This window comes from Trichoplusia ni, chromosome 23 (assembly GCF_003590095.1).
Source record: "Trichoplusia ni isolate ovarian cell line Hi5 chromosome 23, tn1, whole genome shotgun sequence".
NCBI classification, from domain to species: Eukaryota; Metazoa; Arthropoda; class Insecta; order Lepidoptera; family Noctuidae; genus Trichoplusia; species Trichoplusia ni.
This window is the reverse complement of record NC_039500.1, coordinates 1,032,557-1,060,387: the sequence shown is the minus strand read 5'-3', so window position 1 is coordinate 1,060,387 and position 27,831 is coordinate 1,032,557. Positions and strand designations below refer to the sequence as shown.

Genomic DNA, 27,831 nt, shown 5'->3' with positions numbered 1-27,831 from the left:
TATTGTGATGTTTCTTATGATTTACTAAAGGGAATACCAGAATAAAACACAAATGAAACGAGTAATAAAATATGATTTATTAAAGCTCAACTAGCATAAATAAATAAAAGAAGTAAATAAAAAATAAAAGCATACACTAATCGGCAAACGATAGCAATAACAATTGTTCGCTATTATACAATTTTGACACACTCTATACAACAAATTTATACATAAATGTACAGTGACTATACATTACACGTCCAACAATATTTTGAAAAAAAAGTTTTTATTAAAAATCACGTGCAAAACACCACGAAAATTGAAAAGTTCAAAGACACATAGCGACTAATTAGGAATTATAATTACAATCGTAACCACTCCTCAACTGTGCAATGCACAAATCTGTGCAAAAATGCTCAATGCACAGGCTGCAATGTCCGATCGCCTTTCAATTAACGATTAATATCCAAGTCATATATAAGACTAGGAACCTACAGTTTGGATGTAAATTTGATATTAACATGATATCTATACAATATTCGTATCAACTTGAATGAGGCCAGATACTTAGATACAAACGTGACTTAAAATGTTTACTTTTTAATAGCTAATAATTACATAGTTTAACAGCCATATATCAGAAAATATGAACCTAAAACTAAAACACTTTGAATTAAAGATTTTACAAATAGCAATGAAAAATCTTTACTTCGTAAACACATAAATAGCAAGTTATATTTTATACATCGCTGTTAATTTTACTGATTTAATTAAAACAAATTATATTAGCACCAGTTATTTAAAAGAAAATGAGCCATATTTAGCGAATTATAGAGTCTAAAGCAGAACAAATAGTTTCAATTATATTCATAAAAAATGCATTAATTATAGGACATATGAGAATAAAAACACTGATGGCTCGGACTAAATGTGATTGGCGGAGGACCATGTATCATAGTGCAAATCGCACACAAGTATCTCCGACAGGCTGAGCTAAATGAATGATTCATGAAACTAGTGTATAAAACACTGACTCTAAAAGGTACCGTTTACCGAAGATGTTTTGATTTAGATAAGAAAAAATGCTCAAATGTATTGAAGTGACATTTGTTCACTAGTCACGTGACTCGAAATGTCACTTCTACAAAAGCGAGCGGATGCTATCAGCTACGTTTTTCTCGTGTTCAACAAAAATGGGCTCATCTTCCTTTCCTATTGATTATTATGTTTAATAAAATGTTCAAAGCTTACTGTATTTGCAAATGAAATATTTAAAAATATAAGCTGTTTAACTAAATACGACTTACATTAGCGGCTACATTGTTAAGCTATCACAAGGCACTGATGTCGTCAATTACTTGCGACACACACTTTTATACTATTCGTTTATTTATTTTCACCTATTCCTAGAATTTTAAATCAACAATTTTCGAGGTTATTTATGAGGATTATTATATTGTTACAGGGATGTTACACGAGAGGAAATATTTTTTTTTTTTATCAAGATTCTCAACCATATTTGAAGCAGGACAATTAATTTCGGTACAGCCGATTAATTTGGAATACAGTACACAAATCTTTTCTATTTAGGTACTTATAGTGGTCCAACTATTATCCAACAATCTCTTATTGTTTTTCTACTATATTTTTACAATTTTATTTAATACATATAATATTTACAATATATTGGATTATAATATATTTGTGACAGGTGAGGTATAGTATTGGAAGTTATATGGATTTACCAAATCAAAGATAAAAGGTATTCAGAGATTTTCAGAAAAAATCGGTTCTCGTAATCGAGAAATTACTCTGTACACCTTTTTCCTATTGATTTGTGGGATTTATAAACATGCTATTATTATCATTCCCGTATTCAGAAATCCTACCTAATGAAAAGCAATATGATTATTTTATCATTGCCAGTAAAAGCTCGAATAGATGATCCGTGACGTTTGCTCAGAAGTGTTTTAGATAACATTGTACAAGCACTAAAACAATTATTGAACCCCTGATGCGAGTTACTGTCGGGGGTTTGCAGTAAACCAAAAATTATATATTTTAGATGACAATTTAAAAAATCAAGTCACCTAGTGAAACAGGTGATGTGTGTGCTTAAATATTTATAGATGACATTTCTGAAAACGGGACTAATTTAATGACAAAGGAAATATTACTATAGGATACATATTATGACGTCACACTGATTAAAATGTAATAGACATTAAACTTTGTTACGTACGTATAGCGTTCATTTTGGCCTACACTAACATTACAGGACAGTTACTTATATTATGCTACTAAATACATGTAAACTTTGCCTGTAATTGATTCATACCCCGATTAGACGGGTTCAGGTATTAAGATTACCAAGAGCTTGTAATTTTTTGATTGGAGTTCGATTCTGTATTTTTCTAATAAGTTCAATACAATACTTTAATCAGAATAGGGTTTTGACTTTTTAATCCGTCAAACACATTCACGAAAAATATTAAATATGCATATTTACTTTTATATCGTAAACAAAAAAATAAAGTTATGACAGTGATTTAAAATCTCGTGTGACGTCACTTACCAGTACACTTTTTACTAGTGACGTTTTTAGCCCCCTTTTTAGTTACTTTTTCCTTAGTTTTTAAAGATGTGATAAAATGAAAAATACGTGTCCAATATTTTTAGGAAATCTGTCTTACGGACTAAAGATATATTATAAGATTTTACTGTTAAACCCAAAGATATCTTAAGAGCAAGGCAAGATCCAAGTTAGGACATGTCATATTTTAAAATGAGGGGGGGGATAACTACTTGCTTTTGGTATTCTCAATAATTCATAGTTTATATCGATCTGATAACTTCTGCTAAACATATTAACATATAACTTACTCTTAACATATAGTTTTATTGAAAGCTACATACAAACAGTTTACATAGATAATTTAACTATGAATTACATAACATAGAGCTACAGTTATTTAGATATATTATATTTATTTAGGTACTTTCAAAAGATAAACAATTCTACTATAGAAAAGCCTAGTCTTGATGAATTAATTTTAAAAATAAAAACTACTGGCATATTTTATTGATAATGAATAAGATAATCTTTTGTCTTGTTTTTTGTCACGTTTTTTTTTTTAAAAACTGAGTTTTTAGACAAAAATAGACACAACAAGATTGTTTATCGTTTTTTAGTATCTAAATAAATTTAATACAGTTTCTTTGTTTACGAAGCTCAACAAACACGTACAAATATTTAGTGCCACTAGAGCGTACTCCAGAAATGATAGGGACGTTACGTTTGAGTTTGATAACATGTGATTTAAATTAAATTAAGGTTATTGTGGTGATCAATGCTCGAACATTCCTTTAACGGGAAATAGATATGAAAGACAAACTAAACAACCGGCAGGGATATCACGTAGTCACATTACCGCATCATAGTTTCCAAAAAAATATTTTTTCGTTTTTAATTTTATTTCTCGAGGCCATTAAGCTGATATAAATAACAGTCACATATTCGCAGTGCTGTCGTATGTTTCATAATGATCCTGCAGTTTGGTTACAAAATGTAATGTAATTGTGAGGTAGTTTACAGCTCGGAAGGATACAGTATACTGAATAAAAATGGCCGAAAAAGTGCAGTTTCAAGAATGTTATCATTTATAACAGTTGTATTTAAGTCACATGTTCTCAAACTCCATACATTAAGTTATTGATATAATATGTATTAATATAATAACATTTTATTATTATGTATTATAGTTATATCACTTAGACGATGAGTCGCGTGGGGCTGAGATTACATATAGTATTGATAATTAAGTGATAATGTGATCTAGGTCTTGTGTAGGTATCTTGGAAAAACAAATTATTAATTATGGGCCAGAATTAAAAGTAGATGATCATTACCGTGAACTTATCGACAAATGTTTAATTATAGTCTTCATATACATTGATTTCCTTGTGGTTTAGTATACAAATGGAATTCTCGTAATATTTTAATTTCTTACCAGATAATTCTTTAAAATGATGTAGGATAGAACTATAGAAAAGTAAAATTATCTTTAGCGGAACAATACTCTAACCCAAACAACTTATGCCCCAGACTGACTTTTAAACAGATAATAAAAAAAAATTTGAACTACTCCCCTTCAACTTCTTTTAAAAACTCATAAAATCAATTTGAATATTATATTTGGTAATCTCAATTGCTTTTTTAGGCTTTTTGTAGCCTTTACATCAAGTCAAAGCCTGCCAAAGATAACTAATGAAGTATAGATAAATTAAAAAAAAAGATTGTAAACAACTTCCTAAATTGAGAACACAAAATCAGAACGAAATCTTATCTCAACCGATTGGCAGATCGATTACCTATGTAGGTTAATCATTATCAGCTGACGGGTGATAAATACAAAAACAATAGCTGTTATTTAAACCTCAATATTGAGAGTATGATCGAAAAAGAATCAAAAACATACTTTTATAAGATTTTTGTGTATCTTTCAAATTTTATTTCTTTCCTTGCTAAATTATTGCCCGTGAAATAGAAAAGAAAAACCCAACAGCACATAACGTCAAACATCAATCCCATTATAGGTCTTGCATTTTATTCTTATCATAAAGGGTTATCCATTCATATCAAACTCAGACTCTTTCCAGATCTTCTCCTCGAGAAAGTTCTAAAAAGGAATATAAACCTTCTAGAAACATCTACAAGTCTCAAACATCTTGTGCCCCTCTGTCTTATCTATACTAAGACGTATTCTCCATCACATAACTTGTCGAATTGATCTAATATCACTTAATGCCCTCACGACTGACTCACCGACTGTACTTGAGTGTTCAGTGCGACGACCTGCGACACGAAGCCGTATTATCACGATTATAACCCGTGCTAGAGAGGGACGGAGCTATAAGGACATATAGCGCCATCTCTTTCACTTTCCAATACTCAAAGGAAGCTAACTTTAAGACGTTTGAAGACAAATACGTCTTAAAATTGGGTTGTCGTTTAAATACTTGATTTGAAGGCTTTGTAATACGGTTCAAAATCGCAGTTGATGGTCGCAGCGACCGATTGCTGTGACGTCAGCACAGCGCAGGCGCATGGCGTTTAGTTCAACCGCGCATACCTGGAATGAGATGTCAATGATAAGTATATTTATTTGATTCCGACCGTTTGAATGGGATTCATCCATTCAAATCGTCTATTTTTATTTATTAATATCTTAATTAAATCCATCATTACATGCCATTATACCTAATGCAAGAGACTTGTTGTAAAAGGAATTAATATAGGGCTAATTTTTTTTCAAGTTATAAATTCCTCTTCTAAATCGAAATAAAAAGATCCTTAAGGATAAAATAATATCTTTAAGAGTTGAAATTCAAGAAAGAGATACATCAATTTTATTTTTAACTGCTGACTGAGTGGTCCGAAATACATGTAATATTTATGTAAAATTTCCTCTTTATGATATTAGTATACACCGTGATTTTTTAGTCGTCTTACAAAAGCAGCCCAGTTCATGTATCCAATGACTAGAACACGTTCATGATAAAAAATAGGTATTTATGAGATTTGAAAAAAAATGCAATTTTTATTCAATATTATGTTGCAAATCGTAGTTTTTTAGAAACACAGCTCTGTTGCGAGCGCGGACCGAGCCTTGTAACGATGGTGAAGGGCGCGGGCGGCGGCAATTTTATCATTTTTAAGAGTATATTTCAGATTTCTTTTGTTTTATTTTCTTCGTACTTATTATCTTAGTTGATAAAAAAAAAATCGCGCCTAGGGGTATTTTACGTCGGTTACATGAACTGGGCTGCTTTTGTAACACGACTAAAAAATCACCGTGTATATAATGGTACCAACTTTTGGCCCTTACAAAAAAGTAAAGAGTACGTACAAAAGCGTTATAAACAACCAATTCATATTCTCAACTAATAAAATGTTCCGTAGAATATCGATACAAAATGAGTATATTTGGTAATTAAATAATGATAATTCAGTCCTACACGAGTAACTGTTATCTCAGAACATTAAATAACAATAGCTGTTATAACGCAATAAAGATAAAGAATCACGCAGTAGTATATAAAGATACAAATGTATCTAATAAATTCGACTAATTGATGTGGAGTCCAAATTTTGTTATTATTATATTACACATACAGTTTGTATGATAAACCCTGCCCGATGCCAGACGTACTAAAAGCACATAAAAAAATAGAATAACGACAAACATTGCACTGACATTTGGAGATTTTTTCTAAACTTACAAAATTGAATTTTAGGTTGCCATGTTCTTTTCAGTGCTGTCATAGGTAATCTGTACGATATTAATTTAAAATAATCGGAGAAAATGGTTTTGATTTTTGTTCGACAAATAGTACTCAATCATTTTACGCTACACTGCATCCCATAATTGAGCTTAGACATTTTTTTTAATACACACTGGAAGGAAGACAGGAAGGTGATTCAATATTCCTTTGGGGCTAAAGGGAAAAATAGGAACAATGTTATAAAAGTCCCATTTAAAGTATCAAAAAAGGTCGATACATCATTTACGGACAAAGTATCTAAATCAATAGACAAAACAATTTGAAATTGTTTTCTAGGATCGACATTGTCATAATATTACTGCAGATCTCTTACTAGAGCGACGATAATCCACCTTAGATTTTGAATAAAACATGGTCACTTAAAAAAACTTAAATCTATCCAGTATCCACCTGGAGACACGGCGAAATACAGAATTACTCTTTACCTAATACATTCATATATTTTTCATGTATTTAAACAATACAGACCTGTGATCTAGATTTAGAAGCCTGTATGTAATAAAACTCTCACAGACGACCACCCGAATCATGGTCATAAAAATATGAAAAACAAATCTACATGCGTTCTAGCGTTACTGTAAAGCCGCAATGACGTCAAACATTGCAATAAAAAGATGCTCACACATATAGCACACAGATAGCTATCACAATAAATACTAACACATCATTTCGGATCGTAAATGTGATGGCTGCGAAAGAGCCGTGTCAATAGAAATGTAATGTCAGTTAGACTGAGCCAACATCTCTTTTGAGAAACATTGATACAAAAAATACAAAGATATACATTTTGTGTCTGAATAATGGCAGATACCTGACTAACGAATGGCACAACCACCAAAGTCAACACAATTTGCTTGCAGACATTGCGACCGGAGTTGTCACTCCCGTATAAACCTTGTAAGACATCAGCGCAAGTACCGAAATCAAAATTAATAAAACTAACACGGGTACTGTTAATTATCAGCTTTAGATATTAGAGGCCACAGATCACGAATGGCAGATAGAAATGTCCACCCAAATTAGTATTGTTTTGTGGAACTTGAACGGAGAAATTGCTAGCCAGACATGGAAATCCTCTAAAAAAATACTACACTAATGCTTTCATACGTAAAACAATCTGATTAAAGAACAGTGCTGCCCTCTACGTCATATATCGATGACCTACTTTATAGAACTAGCCACCAGACGGGGACAGACAGGATATGAACTACGAAGCGAAGATAAAGGAAGGGTAACCCAGATACTGCAAGTAATATATCCTCAAGTGAACGAACGTATAGACCTCACTAAGCAAAAAGTGCAAGGTATTAAATTTACGATGCACTGGTCCTCAACGTGCGAAGATAACGTATTCAATATTATCTACATGCAAAATAAAACATAGGCGGAAAACCATTTAAAACTTATCTATTAACTATCACACTTTTAAATTAATCAGATTTAATGACATTGTCGAAATAACAAGTACAAGATCGGTTTTATTATAGGGTTTACTACGGAACTGCTTAGATACTTCTCAAGTCATCAAGTTGAGAGTACAATAAACGAGATCACGTTCGAAATGGGAAGTGATTGTCGCCCTTTTCCTGAAATAGCGTGTGTTCTCCGATCGTAAAGAAAGCGTTGTATCTATGCACTGATCGGCCTCGACACTCCCCAGCCACCGTTAGTGACGGCATTATCAAGTTAATCCAACATTTCAACGAAATGAAGTCGTAAATTGAAATGTAGGGTAGAGTAGATGCTACAATACACGAACGCGAGAGTTAAAAACAGACTCGGAAAAATCATGTTTGGGTCGAAAAAGTTTTCGGAAATAGCGAAGAACGTGTAAAGTAAGGGGAGAAATGATTTTGCCATTCAGAGTATTTCAGAGTACTCTCAATTTGTCTTTCAAGATTAAGAGTTCTGGATGCCTTCATGCTACAGTGTGCCATAGAAATATTTATACAAAACAGACTTAAGAAGATTAGAGCCGTTGGCTCTAATAATCAAATCTAGCCTCTCTTATTAGCGAAATCTAAGACACTCACCTGCGCTGCTTCGACCGCTACAACTGGAACAGGTCATCATGTACCATCTCCAGGCGTCTGAGCGAGGTGTCCACGCGGCGGCCCTGCGTGAGCCCCACGGGCGGCGGCGGGAGCGGTGGCGGTATCACCTCGTTGTACGACGTGGAAGCACCCATGGATGCCGACTGCCGCAGCCGGGCCGTCGGCCGATGCCTGACGAAACCGTCTTCAAGGTCTTTAACGAATCTGGAAAAATAAAATGAAGGCTATAATGTTTTTCTTCTCCTAAAGAAAAATATATTCTTTAAGGTATTCTATATTATAATAAGTACTATGACAAAGGTACTTTAGCGTCCAAATGGATGAAATTCCACTTGAAAATGTTTTCTCAAAATCCCTTTTAGAAAATAATATGCAAATACAAAATTTAAAGGACAAAACCATTATCTTAATCCAACAGCAGGCACAAAGTTGTACTTATAACAAAGTGTGCTAAAATTACAAAATTATTTTGGCGCGAGTTTCCCTGTTTACGAGGATTTGCGTTTAAACTTAGCCGGCGTTGCAATTACTCATCTCGTTATTAATCAGCAAGAAATTAAGCTCTGAATAAGTCAGCCCACGACGACAGGAATTCGGATGTGACGTAAATACGGCAAATGCAGTTATAACCGAGTATTTGCTGAAAGCGGATACTGGCAGTAAGCCAGGCTCGGCCAGAGCTTGAATCTGAACACCCTGGATCAATAACTGGCGTGTTCACACAAATCCCAAAATTGATTTCGAAATCGCATGATTTAAATTCGGCATTTGGATACATGACTATTGTTCGATCAAGAACAACAATATGTGGTATTAAATTACAATACTTGTAAGTAATTAGACAAATCGTATTATTTTGAACATATCAAATTCGAGGCTTTATACCTAGGTTGTGTTTTGAATGTGACCTAGACTGCTCAGATATATTATTTCCCCTAGAGATTGTAAAAATATGAAATGAGAAATAATTGGAATAAAAATTGCACTTTAGTACTAGAACTTTCCATGGTAATATCACGATCGTAAGAAATTACCTACTTTCATCGTGACGCGTTAGTACTGCAAACAGTCATGTACCACGTTTGAGGGCAAAAAAGACACAATGATGGAAAGAAAGAAGGACAATATCCTCGATCTAAGGAACATTTTATTAGTATTAATCTTGCCAATAAAGCTATTAAGCCTTAATGGTCTGTTCCCGCCGATACACGATACCTCACATGATAACGAACGTCCGCCAGGGGAACAAGCAGTTAGCTAGCCCACACAAAGGATCTTATTTTTAGAAGTACTTTACAGAATATAACCAAGTGCACAATTGATATAACTCCACGTGGGAATATAACCTTTATTCACAAGTTCCGAAGGTTAGGTTTCCTATTTAAATTTTAGTGCGAATTTGAAGGGCAGGTTAAATGTTAGTTTTTGTTGTTTGAGCTGTGATAGCGTATGTGACCAGTGGAGGTTGAAAGTTGACAATGGAATACGGTATTGCAATATTTGGCGTGTGTATAAAATGTTTCCATTGCATGAAGTAGTTAAGCTCTTAGCTGTTCTAGTTACGACATAGTATATAACTGTTACAATAAGTGGTCAATAGCAGCTAGTATTTATAGAAATAAATCAAGAAAATAAAAGTTAATGAAACGTCTGATTGACCTTAATTCAAGAGCTAAACATTGATACCATGAAGTAAAGTTTTTAATATAAATATCAATCGTTGAAGGAGGTTGAAATAGAATGAGGATAAATGGATTGGAGATTATGCTAAAATTCTTTTTCCAGTAGCCAAAATTAATTAATAGAATATTGAAATCAGTCGTTAATATTACATTTTATTATCCATGAGATTCCATACTTAGATATTTTTTAAATTTTGACACTGGTCATATAACTGATTTGCAAATAATCAAAAGGGACCAGCAATCACCATACGTGATACACTTTTACATAGTCCCAGTAAAAAAGGGCGAGTGAAGGTAAAATACGATGAGATCTTATCATGTGCTAATAGTTACAACCTCGATAACACCGTTATATATTAGTATTTGTTCCGGTGTCTGGGTGTAATTTATCTATAATATGTATGTATTTAGAAATATATAAGTAAGTTTATCAGTTGTCTGGTTACCATAACACAAGCTCTGCTTAGCTTGGGATCAGATAACCGTGTGTGAGTTGTCCCATGATATTATTATTATTTCCTTTATTTCATTTAAATACATATAAATTACATTTTTAAATATATATAAAAAAACAACATACATTTAAAAATATAAAAAATAGTGTCCAACCGGCAACGGGAACAGGGCCCAAGCTGCCGGTGGTCAGGGCTCCAGAGAGAGGAACCTCCTCACGATGCGCGCCGTGTCCAGAAGTACCGCTCTCTGAATCAAACCCTTGACCCAGACGCCCAACGAGAGCCTCATAAGGTGTTGATCGAGGCTCTTGGCTATCAAGCCATTGACACTCACGACTATCGGGACAATGATTGCCGAGTCCACCTCCCACAAGTCGACAACCTCGTGAGCTAAATCCAAATATTTCAATTGTTTTTCTTTTTCCGCTTTCACGAGGTTCTCGTCATGGGGGATGGTGACATCAACAATCATTGCTCGACGTTCTGATCGATCTATCACCACTATATCAGGCTTATTGGCTACAATAGTCCTGTCAGTGATGATAGATCGATCCCAGTACAATGTGACATGACCATTTTCGAGAACTGGGTCGGGAACATACCTATAGTACGGCACCTCAGATTCCACAAGTTTGTACTTCAAAGCAAGCTGCTGATGGATAATCCTGGCCACTTGGTTATGTCTGTGCAAGTATTCGCCGTTAGCAAGACGAGAACAACCCGAAACTATATGTCTCAAGGATTCACCGGGACAGTGACATGCCCGACAGATGTCAACTGTACCATCCTTAATTATATATTTCCGGTAGTTATTTGTCAAGATAACTTCATCCATAATTGCACAAACAAACCCTTCGGTTTCACCAAAAAGATCACCGAAGCGTAGCCAGGCCACGGACGCTAAGAAATCTACATCGGCTCCATGAAGAGTCCGATAATAGCGTCCGTGTAGCTCCTTGCTTTGCCATACATCTTTGCGGTCTTTGACGCTTAGTACGACAGGTTTGCGCCAGTTCTCTTTGCCTAGAGAGAGCGGAGTGAAGGCCTTATCCACTGCCACAACATCTCGATGCATCCCCACGTCCATTCGGAGGAAGTACTCCCTGAGGTTACTTATCTCGCGATTATGAAGGGTCTTGGCGTTTAAGAAGCCTCGCCCCCCACACTTTCGCGGGATATATAACCTCATTACCGATGATCGCGGGTGGTGCATTCGATTTGCGGTGAGCAGTGTGCGGACTCTTCTATCCAAGGCGTCCAGCTCGGTCTGTGTCCACTTGAGTATGCCAAAGGAGTACATAATCACTGGCATGACCCAACCATTAAAGGCACGCACCTTGTTACCGCCCGATAAAGAACTTTTTAGTACCTTATTCAGGCGGCCAAAGAAACGTGTCTGTAACGATTGTTTCATGTCAACGACATTAATGCCTAACGCCTCTGACATACCCAAGTATTTGTAGGTTTCCGTTGAGGAGAGGGACCTCAGGTTTATAGAATCTGAGAGCTGTATACCCTGGGATTCTACAATCCCACCTCGTTTTACATGCATGACTGCACATTTGTCAACACCAAATTCCATTCTGATGGAATTACTGAAGCTTTCAGTGATCTTCAGTAACTTCATCAGTTGCAATTTGGTGCAAGCAAATAATTTTAAGTCATCCATGTATAACAAGTGGGAAATAACCTGGCTTCCTCTCCGCAACGAATAGCCTAGCCTTGAATTCTCAAGCAGAGTGCTAAGAGGATTCAAGGCTAAACAAAACCACAGGGGACTCAAACTGTCACCTTGGAATATTCCCCTCTCAATCTTGATAGGTTCTCCACTCTGTAGGATTTCCCGACACCCTGGATAGCGAAGCACCGTACTCCACTGCCGCATACATGTCATCAAAAAGGTGCGTAGAGTTGCATTAATTTTATACAACTCCAGCACCCTCAAGAGCCATGTATGCGGCACCGAGTCATAGGCCTTCTTGTAATCTATCCAGCATGTCGAAAGATCCTTTTTAGAGCGACGAACCTGCTGGCAAATGGACATGTCAATAAGGAGTAGCTCCTTAGTACCACGGGATCCACTTCTACATCCATTCTGAGAGGCAGACATGATGGAATATGTATTTATATGATTAGTTATCTTTTCTCTCAGAATGGACGTAAGAAGTTTATAAATCGAAGGCAAGCAGGTAATAGGCCTATAATTTTTTGGGTCCGTGGTACTACCCGTTTTGTGGAGCAGATGGGTACTACCTGTAGTAAAGAACAATGGGAGCTTTCCTGACTCTATGACAGATTGGAATTGAGATGCCAGACAATCATGCGAGCTCCGTAGCCACTTAAGCCAGTAGTTCTGCAATCCGTCCGGTCCAGGGGCTTTCCAATTGGACAGCGAACGGGTCGCAGTTGCTACATCTTGGGGGCTGATAGTTATTGCCCCCATTTCTTGTATATGCTCACATGATTGTTCGACCTCTCTCATCCAATCGCATTCAGCGTGGCTGACAGGCTCCGACCAAATGCTGCGCCAAAATGACTTAGTGGCATCATCATCCGGTAGGCTCCCATCATCCACACCTAGTCCAGGTCGCTCCCATGTTCTGTATACCCATCTTTCATCTTTTTGGAACATGCGATTCAAGTGATATCGCTCCACCCGACACTTATACCGTCGAATACGGTTTGCCCATGCATATACTTTTTGTTTGTAAAAGTCGATGCGCTCTGTAACACGAGAAAAGTATTCACTGGGACTAATATTAGTCCCAGCGAATGCCCGCTTTACAAAGCGCATCACTCTCGGTCTAGAATTACCCTCTTTGAAGGTTTTTAATTTTGCAATGAGTGTCCTAGCTCCCGCAATACGCTGCTCGATCCTGCACTGCCAAGCTGGAACGGCTGGTTTTGGTCGTGTAGCGTTGTTATTTGGTCTTATTGCAACATTAGCTACACGACATGCCGTTAGAGCCGCACAGTACAAGATCGAGTGCGTGTCGGTGAGGTCTACACTGCTCTCAAAATAGGTTGGGAGCAGTGAATCTAGGACACCCATTATGGCCTTATTTTTATTATGCATGGGCAAACGAGGTACTCGGGGCCTAAGTCCCGGAGGGGAAGTCCGATATTCTCGAATCACATCCTCCAAAGTACTCCTTATAAGATCATTGCACTGGGTACTTACAGTTATAGCACCGTCGTCATGTTCCCCATCAAAGTTGGTAGGCGGCGTGCCATGCATTGGCACTACCGTTAGTGACGGGGCACTGACGACAGGGCTAATCCGCACCTCAGAACGCAATCGATCAAGCGTCGCGTCATCCAACCTGCGATTACGTTGGATGACCCGCACCTGATCCGATAATCGCTGTGCCGATACGTCAACGTCCGGTTCAAGGGCCCGAAACAGAGAGAGCATTCTTGCACGGTACGCGGTGAGGTTAGTTCCTCCCCCTGTCGCCCCATAGTAGGCGCGCATGACATTCTCGTTCATGGGTCGAGTCCACTTCATGCGCTGCACTACACCACCGGGAGCGGGAGCCCTGTTCGAGGCCGGTTGGCCTGAGGGCGCCAAGCTGCTCGGCGGCCGGCGCCTCCCCTGCCGACGTACAGGTGTTGGCGACGTCGGCGGGGAGTAGTACTCGTCGCTGGAGCTCGACGCGACTGCAACTGCCGTCGCTGAACCTCGGTCCGGCGGCAGCTGCGAGGCGGAGCTCGGCGACGAGTCCGGGGATGGAAGGCGTGCTGCTCTAGCTTGAAGTCGTGTCAACATTTGTATAAAAGACTGTTCCGGATTTCTTGTTTTTTATGTTTGACGTATGTCATTACAAGTCGTAACGACGGGCTCATTTTTATTTTAACGTTTATTTGGTTTCTGCTGAATTTATGATTTTATTTGAAGTTCTTGTTTAAATTATAAATATTATTATATTGTATACCTACTAAAATATGGTAAATGAACGAAAAAAATAAAAATATTTCAGAAACAGCTTGTTGACAGGTTGACACAGTTATTATTATTATTATTATTATTAGTTGTACATTAGGCTATTATTATGTAGTGGACCATTTTGATTTCGGAAATTCACCTCCTTTACATGTAAGAAATAGGCAGGCGGTGACTGCTACTAGATGGCCTATGTCCTACGATGAAGAGGGGACACCAGTGCGGGGCTGGGTGTAGAGAGGTGGACACGTTCACCATCGGGGTACGACGAGGGGTTCCTCTTATTACGCATTACCTTCCCCGAGATAGCTCTAGGACTCTTACAGGTTAAGGAGAAAGGTGGGAGTCCATAAGTACCCCTGATCAGGTTCCTTTCGTATCAAAACAGACAAGTGTGGATGTATGTCTACATAGTTCGATATTTTTTTTATTTCAAGTGATATATTATTATTATATTAATATTTTTACTTTTTACAGTCTCCCTTCCAAGCAGAAGGGGTAGAAGAAAGCTAACACACGGGCCATGACCAAGTGTGTTAGTCTTAATATATATACCTACGTTTTTTTTTTTTTTTTTTTTTTTTTTTTAGTTGTTTGATGCGGTTGTAAGGAATTTGCGTGTGAGACGACAGGTATTTAGAAGTGTGGCTTTCTGCATGAGTATTAATGTGGATTTAGGCATATCGACTAAGTCAAGGTTGGGCTGAAGGCTCTTCGGGACTACACCAGTTGTCGATATGACAATGGGTATTATTCTTACGGAATCTACTTGCCACTGCTTTTTAATCTCACTAGCTAGGTCAACATACTTTGCCATTTTTTCGCTGTAAGTAGTGACAAGATTATGTGTATTACATACAGCTATATCAATCAAATACACGGACTTCTGGATTTTGTCTAGTAGTGTGATATCGGGTCTGTTAAAATGTACGGTTTTATCTGTGAGTATTGTTCGATCCCAATAAATTTTTATTTTATTATTTTCTAAAACTGTGCTAGGTTTATACTTGTAATATGCCAGTTTTTGTGGGAAGAAAGAGTGATTATAGGCTAGGTTCTGATGTACTATAGCTGCAACCTGGTCGTGTCTGTGCTTGTAATCCGTCTGCACAATGGATTTACAAGCGCCAGTAATGTGTTGAATCGTCTCTGAACTACTGTGGCATCGTCTACATAAATCTGAAGGAAGGTTTGGGATACGGGTTATGAATTTTTGATAATTGCGAGTGTCAATTACCTGATCTTGGATAGCGATCACAAAAGCCTCCGTTTCTGGGAAGAGCTCACCCCGCCGCAGCCACTCGTTCGACGCATTCTTGTCGACATGTTCTTGGCTGAGATCAGCGAGGTGCCTCCCGTGCAGAGACTTTTGTGACCACATGTTCATTTTCTGTTGTCTACTTACAGATTTCAGTTCAAAATTCAAATTGTTCAAGTTAAGTGGGGTAAGTCGACTATCTATTTCTACTACACGTTTATGAAGTTGTGAATGTTCGGCCTTAGTGTAAAAATAATTGCGTAATTTTTCTGTAATGCTGCTGTGTAAGTTAGTTATGTCTATGAGGCCTCTGCCACCGTCTTGACGAGATAATGTGAGTCGCTGAATACACGATCTGGGGTGATGTTTCCTATTCGCTGTCATACGCGTATTGATGACGCGTTGCAGTTTAGTCAAATCGCTTTGCGACCACTTAATGACACCAAAAGAATACGTAAGGACTGGTACCGCGTAAGTTTTTATAGCTTTTATAGTATTTCTGGAATTCAAATGAGTTTTTAAAATCTGGTTTAATCTAACTTTAAATTTATTTGTCAATTCTAATTTTGCAAGTTTGTGGTGAATTTGTTTAGACTGGTGGAATCCTAAGTATTTATACATACTATGCTCATCCATCGGCTCTACAATTTCACCTGTTTCTAATGTGTATGTGTTAGTCTGTAATTTACCGCGATTAATAGAAAATGTTTTACATTTATCCACCCCAAAAGTCATTTTTATATCGTTAGAAAACGCTTGTGTTATGTCAGCTAGTTGTGTCAAGTCAGCATTACTGCCTGCGTAGAGTTTAATATCGTCCATGTAAAGTAGGTGAGACAGGACGTGTACGGAACTATTATATTTTAATTTAAATCCTATATCAGTATTATTTAAGAGCTCTGACAACGGGTTTAGTGCCATACAAAACCACAACGGGCTTAGTGCATCCCCTTGAAATATTCCTCTTTTTATTTTAATGGGCTCAGACGTGGAGGAATTGTTATTTAGTAGTTTAAGTTTGGTTTCCCACTGCAGCATGGTAGCGCTTAGAAAAGAAATTATATCAGGGTGTATTTTGTAATGTTCTAGAATGTAAATTAACCAGCTATGTGGGACAGAATCGAAGGCCTTTTTATAATCGACAAACATAGTGTATATATTTCTGTTTTTAGTTTGTGCCTGTCTCATAACTATTTATTATTATCTCTCAGACTATCGCACTATTACAATAATATATCTGAGTACCTCGTGTGTAAATAACATAAACAAATTGTATGATAACAGACATGGAAAGCCCGAGACAGACCAAGGTGCGGTTCTATTGCAGGTAGTAGGTAATATGTATTTGTGATATTCTAGAATACTGCAGAAGGATTATTCTTCACAGAATCGAGTTCTGTTTCAATAAAACCGACACTAGCTGATACTAGCTCCAATTCCTCAGTGGCACGAGTTAGATCTACGCTCGATCGACAGCGAACAACGCTGATAGCACTCAATAGCTACTCGTTTTTGGCTTGGTTGGATAGTACCTACCAGAGAATCTTACAAGGATATTTGCTACGTTAATATATACCACGAAAACTTGTAAAATGACGCGGAGTCTACCACTTTCTTAAGAAAGGATTTATGAGCAAAGATTTTTTTATAATTTAGTGGTAAAACGATTGTTTTATAAACTTGCTATGAGGTAAGCTTAAAGTTTATTCATACACTAAATGATCCGCCGGTACCATCAAAGACGCCGTCGAAACGTATCGGAAAATTTTCCTTCAAATCGGTCTAGCCGTTTAGGAGAATTTCAGTGGCTTACCTACAATAGAAACCCAGCCTACTGGACGTCATAACCTGTGTCTTGGGTAACAATGTATGCTTTGGATATTCGTCAATATTTGTACACTTCCACTGTTGAATCTGTTTCGAGGCCTTACTGCCCCTTATCGAGGGGTCAAGTATCTCGTACGCCCACTACATTGATAACAGTTAAGTAATGATACAGCAGTGAGTCTATTAGAATATATTTAGCGTCTCTGTCTCTGTGTGATACCTGTATGTACATATATTTTTTAAGGTTTAATTTAGTTTAATCTAAAAAAATATTAATTAACTAAATGTATTTCAGAACGAATAACTTATTAGGTAGGCACTTTTCTTAAGTAGGTAATGGAACTTTGGAAAAGTGAATCTAGAATCAATAATCACTAATAACTTTTGAAAGTCTAATTCAAATATTGTTTTGACTTTAAATCCAAATGCTTTGCCAATTGCGTACAAACTCTTATTTGTAAACAAGTTTATTTTTTTATTTGAATCCGATAAAGCTGAATTAACAATTTGATCCTTTATAACAGCTTTCAACATTGTTCATATTACTAGTAATATTTTACGCTGTCCTCAGGGAATGGCGCTAATTGAAGTTTAATGCATCTGTGGACGGCGGCCGACCAACGCTGATGTGAAAATAATGAAGTTCAGAAACAAACTGTTATAAAAGATATTGTTACTAAAAGAACATAGTTTTCATTAACAATATTAATTAATAGAGTAGTGTGTTTGTGAAGGAAGAAGGATCTTCCTACTAATATCATAAACGAGAAAGTTGATGATGTTTGTTACTCATTCACGCAAAAGCCACTGAACAGATTTAGACAAAACTTGGTACATAGATAATTTATCGCAAGGATTAACACAAAGGATAGTTTTAATCCCGATTTTATGTTCCCGTGGGATTTTTGATTTGTAGCGAGAGGGCTCGCGGGCTACAGCTACTATTTAAATGAAGTTAAGTATGTAAAAACAATTTATAAAAGAAAGTGAGTCTTTGTACAATCAATCTTGGAAAAAGATCATATGACTACATATGGCTGTACAAAGACGATTAGCAGATTAAATAATATCATTAATAACGAGACATTGTCGGCCACTGACCCTGTCAACAGTTAATGTTATGATAATATTTGCAAAGCGGTAAAGAAATCAAACCTTATTAAGAGCTGAAGGTTGACCACCTTTGGTCGTGGAAGCAAGAGAGCATGCGACACGGCGTTAGCGGTCTCTCTTTCACACCTGCTACTCTTTGTAAAGTAAGCATATAGAAATGATAGTCCGAGACTAGAAGCTTTACAAAAATAGGAATTATGAAAAGTTGCAAGGCTGTTTTACATTAACTAAATATTTCAGTAAATGTGAAGAGTTGGTGCAAAATGACAAATGAAATGCATAAATATAATATCTCATAAAGCTGACTTATAAGGGAATCACATGCTTTAAAATAGGTAAAGAGTTAATCACTTCAGTCAATCGCATGGTGCAATTACAAGACAAAGAATCAAGACAAAGTCCTTGTTAGGCATTTTCCTTTATACAATGTTGAACTATCTAATAACAACTAGAGTACACAGTGGTCAACGTCACACCAGTCACGTGACGTCACGAGATCAGATTAGTCATATTTATAGGCCCGCGACCTGACATTCAAACTAGTGAATGTCAATTACATTGAACGCTGTTGTATAAAGAGAAGGCACAACTACTTTAGTTCAACAACATCAGTTTTATACTAGCCTGGAGAGAGATGAACATTATTCTGTTAGTTAAATTATATACTTTAAAAGATTGCGGGTATGAATTATAAATACACCTACTTCTTGATATCTCTGCATTAACATTTGGTTGACTGGTAGAGAATGCCTTAGGTATTAAGTCCGACACCGTACATTTTTAATGTGTAAAAAGGGTAAATAAATAATCTAAGCGTGGAAAAGAACAAAGAAAAGACGTATATACACCTGAGAATATAGTAATGAATAAACAGTTGTATCAGGCATTCGCATAATTCGCATGGTCTTTATTTTCTAGTTTTTCCTAGTCCTAGATTTTCTGTCAAATAAGTGCAGGGACAGCAGAATGGTATACCTAAGTTCAGTAGATCAGCACGCCAAACAGACTATGCGCGACAGCGTGGATTCGATTCTCGCGTAGGAAGAAGTACTTATGTGATCCACAAATGCTTGTTCTACGTCTGGGCGTTCTTGTGCATGGTACTAGAATTTTTGAGAAAAGGTCCAAGGATTATCCTCCTTACTGCTGGTAGAAGAGAGTTAGCTTTGATTTTCATAACTTTCCAAAGAAAACTCATTGAGAAAGGTTAGTATTTAAGACTACTTGAAATAGCATACAATTGCAATACGCTATCAATATTTTAGTGACCGCGTAACCCGTTACAATGTCTTACATTAGCAACAACTCGATACAGTACAGCACAAGTCGCAATGCACAATGTAATCAAAACACCGAAGTATAAAAACAGAACGTCTGCGATGTCGATTTTGTAACAGCACAATATCACCAAAATATTTCTTTATCCAGGCCATGAATAATCTGCCAACTAATAGCCTATATTGTTGCTAAGGTATATTACTCTTCAGCGACTGGCCTGTTGGTCTAGTGACTGGTCTGCACCTATGACATACGTGTGTGATGAGCACGATCATTTGTTCTGTGTTTAGTTTGTATCACTTGTCTATCACTCATAACACAAGCTTTGCTTAGTTTTGAGACTAACTTTTGTGAAAGTTGTGGAATGTTATATTGTAATAGCTTTTACTGAGAATAATTTAATAATTGATTGCGGAGGTCACCTCTGCATTGTGTCAAAACAAAATGTAAAACAACAAGACGTGGTTAAGTGGTTTCTTTTGAGGCGTCGATTGATACACAAACGTTATTTAACAAACTTCACTCGTAACTTCGCGAGTGGCTTTTAATAATGTACACAAACAAAAAGCGATTTTAAAACAAACATGAACTACATTACAGTAATTACATCTTTAAAAATCTATTTTAATTCACTTTTAAATGAATCTTTGCTCTGACTTTACGTAAATATGGAAAGCTTACGCAATAACGTAAATAAACTTTCAGAATCCATATTTAAAACTACAGAAATAAGAATGATATTATTAATTACATATCTTGGAAATATCGAAACATCAACGTTAAACACAAGTCAATCATAATTTGTTGAAACGACATCACATACGCAACGCAATGCGGAATTTTTGTTAAACGCTGTTAGTAATAATAATAATTTCCGATTTTCATTCATCAACCACAAAATATTCGTACGCTGGAAATACCTATCCGAATTTTACCTTATTGTAAATCTCAATCATCCAAATAAATAAATATTTCATTCTATAACTTAACACTACATAACGTTATTATACTAATACATAGAATCCAGTTTCTAGCGTATAAGTACGTGGAATAGTCCCTTTAGTGAAAAAAAAAGTCTTACTAGGAAATGGCCACCCCTATTTGCGTAGGTGTTGAAGTCAAGGCAATGAGGTAAGAATATCGTCTGATACATTTTTTTTTTTTTCTCTAGCCCACTGTGTCCCACTGCTGGGCAAAGGCCTCCCCCAAATCCTTCCACGACTCTCTATTCTGGGCCGCATGGAACCAGCCTGCGCGGTAAGCGTTAAGGTCGTCTCGCCACCGCTTCCTAGGTCGCCCACGACGACGCCGTCCATCCGTTGATACATTACAAGCACTAAACTAATCCCTACTAATATTGTTAAAATGTGAAAGTAACTCTGTCTATCTGTTACGCTTTCACGTGTAAACCACTTAACTGATTTTAATGAAATTTGGTACAGAGATAGAGTTGACCTTGAGAAAGAACATAGGATAGTTTTTATCCCGGACATTTGAAGAGTTCTCTTGGAAACGCGATATAACCGACCTTGACGCGGGCGAAAAGCTCAAGCTCACACGTCTGATAGGAAATTAAGTTAACCGTTATTGAAAGTAACAACGGGAGGAAAACAACATATAAAATATTTGCTGGTAAAATATTTTAAACAATTATTATGCTCAGAAAATGTATTTTCATATTAAAGTCAAGGGTTAGTAAACGTCGCTCTTTTCGCCCCTTTCTTGTTAATTAAATACAGTTTTCTACATCATGTAATTATTGTACTAAAAACAACTGGTGAATAAGGACTTCGCTTGTGTTCGTAATCACTCGAGTCATGGTCAGTCCCGAAGCAATCCGCATGAGGTTTTCAAACATCACCTGTCACTTAAAATATATCAGTTCAATGAAATTGCGAATAAATTTACAGTTATTGAAACGTGACAAAACAGGCGATCATGCTGTGGCGAAATAGGAATGAACCCGGTCGCGGTCCACAAGTCCACAAAGTTATGATAAATGATAACACACGACAGCTGCGTGATAAGGGCAATGACTTCGGAAGCGTGGGACAAACAATTCATATTTTGTGATATTTGTCATATATTATGTACAAACGCAGTGTCCGTTTTAAATATTTAATTAATGCCGAAATCTGTATTGCGTTTCATCGCAGATTGCAATGTGGTATAAAATTCAAAAATCCAGGTTTTATTTTGTAAATACTATGTGATGAAAATTTAAGAAAAATATCTCCATGGACGTCCTGACTAATCGGAGTTAGTACAAAGCTAACGTATCGCGTGGTCGCGGTAGTCTACGAAGGCGTTATAGGGAAATGAGAAGCATTGCGGTGATTTCAACCGGTTAGAGTGTGGCAAATCCCTGCCCTAGGGCCAAGAAAATCAACGAGAATTTGCTCAGAATCCAAAAAAGGTAGAAAGGAAATATAAAAAAGCTATATATCTAAGATCCACATGGACTATCCAAACTAAATTGACGTGACATCGCAACTGCATTCCGCGAGACATTAACTAAACAAAATACATCAAATAACTTCCACTAAATAAATTTTAAATGTCCTTGCAAATATCAAAGTATCCGTCACGACAGATGATAAGTTTGCACGCAATCACGCAGATGTATTTGCGGATGCCAAACATCTCGCTCGCTCTGTCACATCAAAGCCTGGAGCTGGACAAACAATGTTGCCTATCAGTTGAGTCAACAAACGAAATGTGTCTGTCTGTCTCACTGATGCACTTGCGATGATTGCTTTGTTCTAGATGCAGTAGGATTCAAAGTTACGTGTTGTGTGTTCATTAATTTTTTATCACTTTAGTGATGTTACAATACATGATATAGCGGAATAATTTATGTATAGCATTAAATATATTAGAACAATTCCTGTTCTAATTAACGATTTTGAGTTATAGCAATACACGATAAACAATAAAACATTATTTGGCACTGCTCATTTTTTATTATTTTTGTCTTAAAATTAAATTTCTAAGAATGTTTCTAATCCTTGAGATGTTTACTCCTTAGGCCGAACAAATACCTCTACGCAGTAAAGTTACATCTCAAAGACGTTGTTCTTCAATTACAAATATAACAAGAAAGAAAACAATCTTATTTCAGCAGTGACATCCCTGCTCTGCAGACATATTACCCCGCAGATTGTCTAATTATTTATTTCCACTGCAACACACTTACTAAAGGTTATCTTTACAAATGGTCAGTAAAAAAAACTTTATAATATTAGATCGATGCCCGTCCTATCTCAATATCTTTAGTGCTCTGATCAATATCTCCTATAATAAAATTGACCAAACTGTGACGGCATCGAAATGTATCAAAAGTAGATAACCGCATACATTATAGAACGCTTGTTTATCTATCCGCAAAGGGCAAGGTCAGTCAGCAAAGCAAGCTTACTGGCGAACCCACCACCAACTCTCAAAGATAGACTATTGAAGGTGTGGAAGTAAGACGGCAATCTATACCACGTAGAACACCGTCCTCTTCCACAACCCGCTCACTATAAAAAGCGTTGGCAGGCCCCTGATGGCAGTTTTCATTGTTGATTAAACCGTTAAATTAACGTTTATAAAGATTAATTAGAGTTTAGAATTCTTTGCTGTTCGAATCGACCTTGAACCGACAATGGTTGACCTAAATATTTTCAAAATTAATTATGTGAATTGGAATATTTACATTATATTCCACTAACTTTAGCTTTCGGATTTGTTCGAATAAAAGGAGATTGTAATGGAATAACTTGGCAGGCACGAATCAGTAGTCTTTCATTTATCTATCTATGGAAAAACGACATTTAAAGGCCGGTATACAAACTGGTGGCTTTTAATATATTCTATGATAATCAGAATGAGATAACCATCTTACGACATACCACACGTAACTTTGTCAGTGGACATCTATTTGAGATGAAATATACAAGAGCTTTTCTAAATAAAATCTTATTGTTACACTATAAGCATATCAGAATGAGTAAGACGGTTCTATTAATTACTATTACTAAGAACTCGTGCAAACTGGGCATTCAGCCAGTAGGTACAGTTGACTACTGAGTGCATACGGAGTCTTGCCAGTATGAAGGCGATAGAGCACTAGAACGCGCGAATCGTCGTCTCATTTCCACAATACGCGTCAAAAACTTCTAGTAGAAGCAAAGATCGTAGTAACTTTTCCATTAAAACTTCCTTTATTACAAAGCAATAAAGTTGATTATTGCCGAACAAACGTTTCCATAACGTTTCGGTTTCTGGGTACCATAGCAACACAAAAACTTGAATAAATTAAAATTAAAAACTTGTTTGCTCTCCCACTGACCTAATAAACGTATAGTATTTAAAAACTTTATGAATTAATAGATATATTTAGATTTATCCCACGCTCGTTATAAAAACTCTGACGTGCATATTTCAAATGATTCGCGATATTTTAATTAAGCAGAAACAGTAAATAAAGTTCATTAGGAAAATATTCCATTACATTATTAGGCGTTATAGGAAGTCTTGAGTCATTTGCTACATACTTTGACTAGCTATAATTGATGATATAATTGAAGGTTACTATGAACGAAGTCTGCGTAAGGTTCTGAGGGTTTCAAATGCGTCCCAAGTACAAATTATCCGTGATCCAGTAACATTTTCGAGAAATCCTTTTCAAACCTTACACACATGAACGACTTCTCAACACGGATATTGTTTCAATAAGAATGTACAAATAAGCCTGTCATTCTTCGAAAACTACAAGCAAAGCAAAAACTCAATGACAAAAATAAAACTAAAACGCTATTTTGCATACCATAATAACTATAATAAACAAAAAAAAACGTTGAATGGCACACGTAAACAAAAAGGAAGCGGCTGTCATGTGACTGCGCCCGCGCATAGAAAGTGTTGACGTGCGAGCGCTTAACCGCGGCGTCTAACCTTGGAATGTGGCGCGGAAAAACTAATCAGTTTTTATTAGGGAGTTCCATTCCATGGTCCATGGTACTCAAATATTATGATCTTATTGACAGATGATATCGTAACGTTGATAGCTAGATTGCGAAAGCAATGCGTATCCGAATAAAACCGTATTATTTTTGCTGTGTCTGCCAAAATGTTGTTGTTTGCGGGCTTTGAGACTGGAATGTATTTTTTGTATCGATATCGCACAATTATTTCCGAATGTGAGAATTTTTCTGTGAAATACGTTGGACAGAATTTTCAAAGATATAAGAATGATGAACATGCCCTGGTAAATATTCACGCAGGCGAACTCGCGCGGTAATGCTAGAAACTATTTTTAATAACACACTGCAATACCCAAAATACTCTTTAAACTACGGGCTTTGCAATTTCTTTTCGACCCTTTTTACTAAAACACATATTTCGTTTAAAATATACCCACACCACCCATTGATCAATATCTTAAACAATCGATGTTTTGTAACCGGTTTTTAAGTCAATTATGCATACATATCGTGATTAAAATAATAAATTACTATGCAACGTTATTCCGCCATTCTTTGTTATATTTTAACTGATATTAAACATGTCCCAACAGTAAGTCTTATGTAATCTACTACTGCACTGGCAGAGCTGAATTCGTAACAAGATAGAGTAGAATGAAAATGTAATGCGATGAGATTGCTTTGCGCCATCTTATGTGTTATACTTAGTTCGTTGTTCTTAGTAAATCAGCCCTTCTAGTTTCTGTGATAAAGCCAAAGCCTACTACTATGCACTAATTACAAAGTTCAGTTAAAAAATTAATGATTCCAATTCATTATACCGATTTAAACTCTCGCAAAATATAGTTTTTTTTATGTAGATGAATGTTTAGTCTATAACACATAACAATCTTTGGGGTATTTGTTGCCAAAGTATAAAACAGAATCTTATTGCCAAAGCTAAGTTTAATGTTGGCTGTATGTCATGAACAGTAACAGCTTAACCGTTGAAATTCACACAAATGCTGCTAATGATAAAATGATAAATAAAGAGTTAACAAACAATTATAAATTTGATGGGTGAGAATTTTGGTTTTTAACATCTTGATTTTTTTAAAGCCTGTTAGCACGGACCCCTTGTCACGAGCCCCGGTGCCCGGTTTTTAAATGTAATCAATAGTTACTTTATCATTCTATGAACATTTTCCTGTAGTGATATTGACCAAACCTATAGGTAAGTTGGTAGTCATGGCAACTACAACTACGCAATCCCTGGAATCCCAAGAATGACAGGAAAAGTAAAAGGAAACATTTGTTATTTGTGAATAATGAATATACTAAAAGAAATGTTGTTTGTATGGCAAACTTAATACCTACCTAATAAATATCATTGCAAAGACTAAACAAGACTTATCAGAACAGAGTAGCTGAATCATTTTGTCAGAGGATAAACAACCCCTCAAACTCATGGGATTTTTTTTTAATTAGTTTGTTGGTAAAAGTGTAGAAGACAGAATTATTATCACACACTTAGGGTATTGGAACCCTAAAAACAATTAACTTCAACTTATCCCCCTCTTGTAACTAAATTTGGTTAGGGTGGCCTATTGTATATGTAAACACCCAAACCCTATGGCCCAAACCGATTCAATTCTGCATGTTTTCCTTCTAAACTCTTTAAGCCTGATAATAGTAATCCTGGTAATGTAATATTATGCCAATCACTATTGTCGGGTAAAGATTATTAACCACAGATCAAGTTCTCTTATGGGGATGTTTGTCAGAAACTATAAAACTAATTGCTTTTACCCAATTCAGTTCTCAAAACAATGATTTGCAGCCATGTAAGCATTAACATCATGAAAAGAAAGTTAAAATGGTGGGTTCTCATTATAAGTTAACATATTATAAGAATTTGTTTGAAAACACTTAGGATTCATGACTATTTGTTCTTGTCGTCATTGACATAACTTGTGTGTCATTTCACAGAGAGTTTGTAACGATAAAGAAATTTTATGAGAACACGAAATCATAGGTACAGTTATCAAACTAACATATTATCACACATAGACGCACACACAGCTACATTTGTTTACTCAACATAAAGATAAATTTATCATATATTTACTTTCAAATAACATAATATATCAACTTTTGGGGCTGATGTAAGACCTTGAACCATTATACAATGTGGATAAAGTAGTGGAATTTTTGTAGTTTTAAAAGCTATGAAAATAAATACATAGATTATGTTAATTACTTAGATGTCAATGAGATTATATCATATTTTGAGTGTTGTGAGCAGGCAATGATAAAATATAAATTTAGGCACTATTACTCACTCGCTGGACTCCTTAGTCTTCTCCACATGTTTTTTGATATCAGCTAGGGAAGAATCCAGTCTATTGAGGAACTCGTCAAAACTCTTCTTTTCGTCCGGGCTGCCCGGGGAGAAGTCCCCAGTAGGCATGCCCGCGATCGAAGCGCGATGATTGGGAGGAGGCAGCTCCGTCACACGCTCACCATTCTCGTAGAACGGAGAATCTTTGGTGACAGGAATCAATAAATACTCCCGTAAAAACAAACTGTCCGAGGCAAATAAACGGTTTGCCCGCCTTATCTTCTCCATCTAAAACAACCAAACAACACGTTAACTTCACTGTCCTTTCAACACCACAAGAATTAAACAATATAATAACACTTTTATTGCGATGTTAGTACACTTACAGTAACACCATATTTGAGGGCGAGTCCTTGCAAAGTATCACCTTTTTGACATCACATGCTTGATGTATTCTTCGTTTCTTTTCATATGGTTGCAAGTACTTCCATATTTTTTAAGGGGCGAGCAGAATCCCGAATAGAAACTCTTTCATCAAAAAGACGTTCCTCCTCCATTTTTGACGTGTGTAAATGACAGCGTTGAACAGACTGAAGTTGGATTC

At 36.4% G+C, this 27,831-nt stretch overlaps 1 pseudogene; it reads right to left on the bottom strand.

Moving 5' to 3' along the window:
• Window positions 1-58: 58 nt before the first annotated feature.
• On the bottom strand, window positions 59-27,831 carry LOC113504851 (annotated as a pseudogene).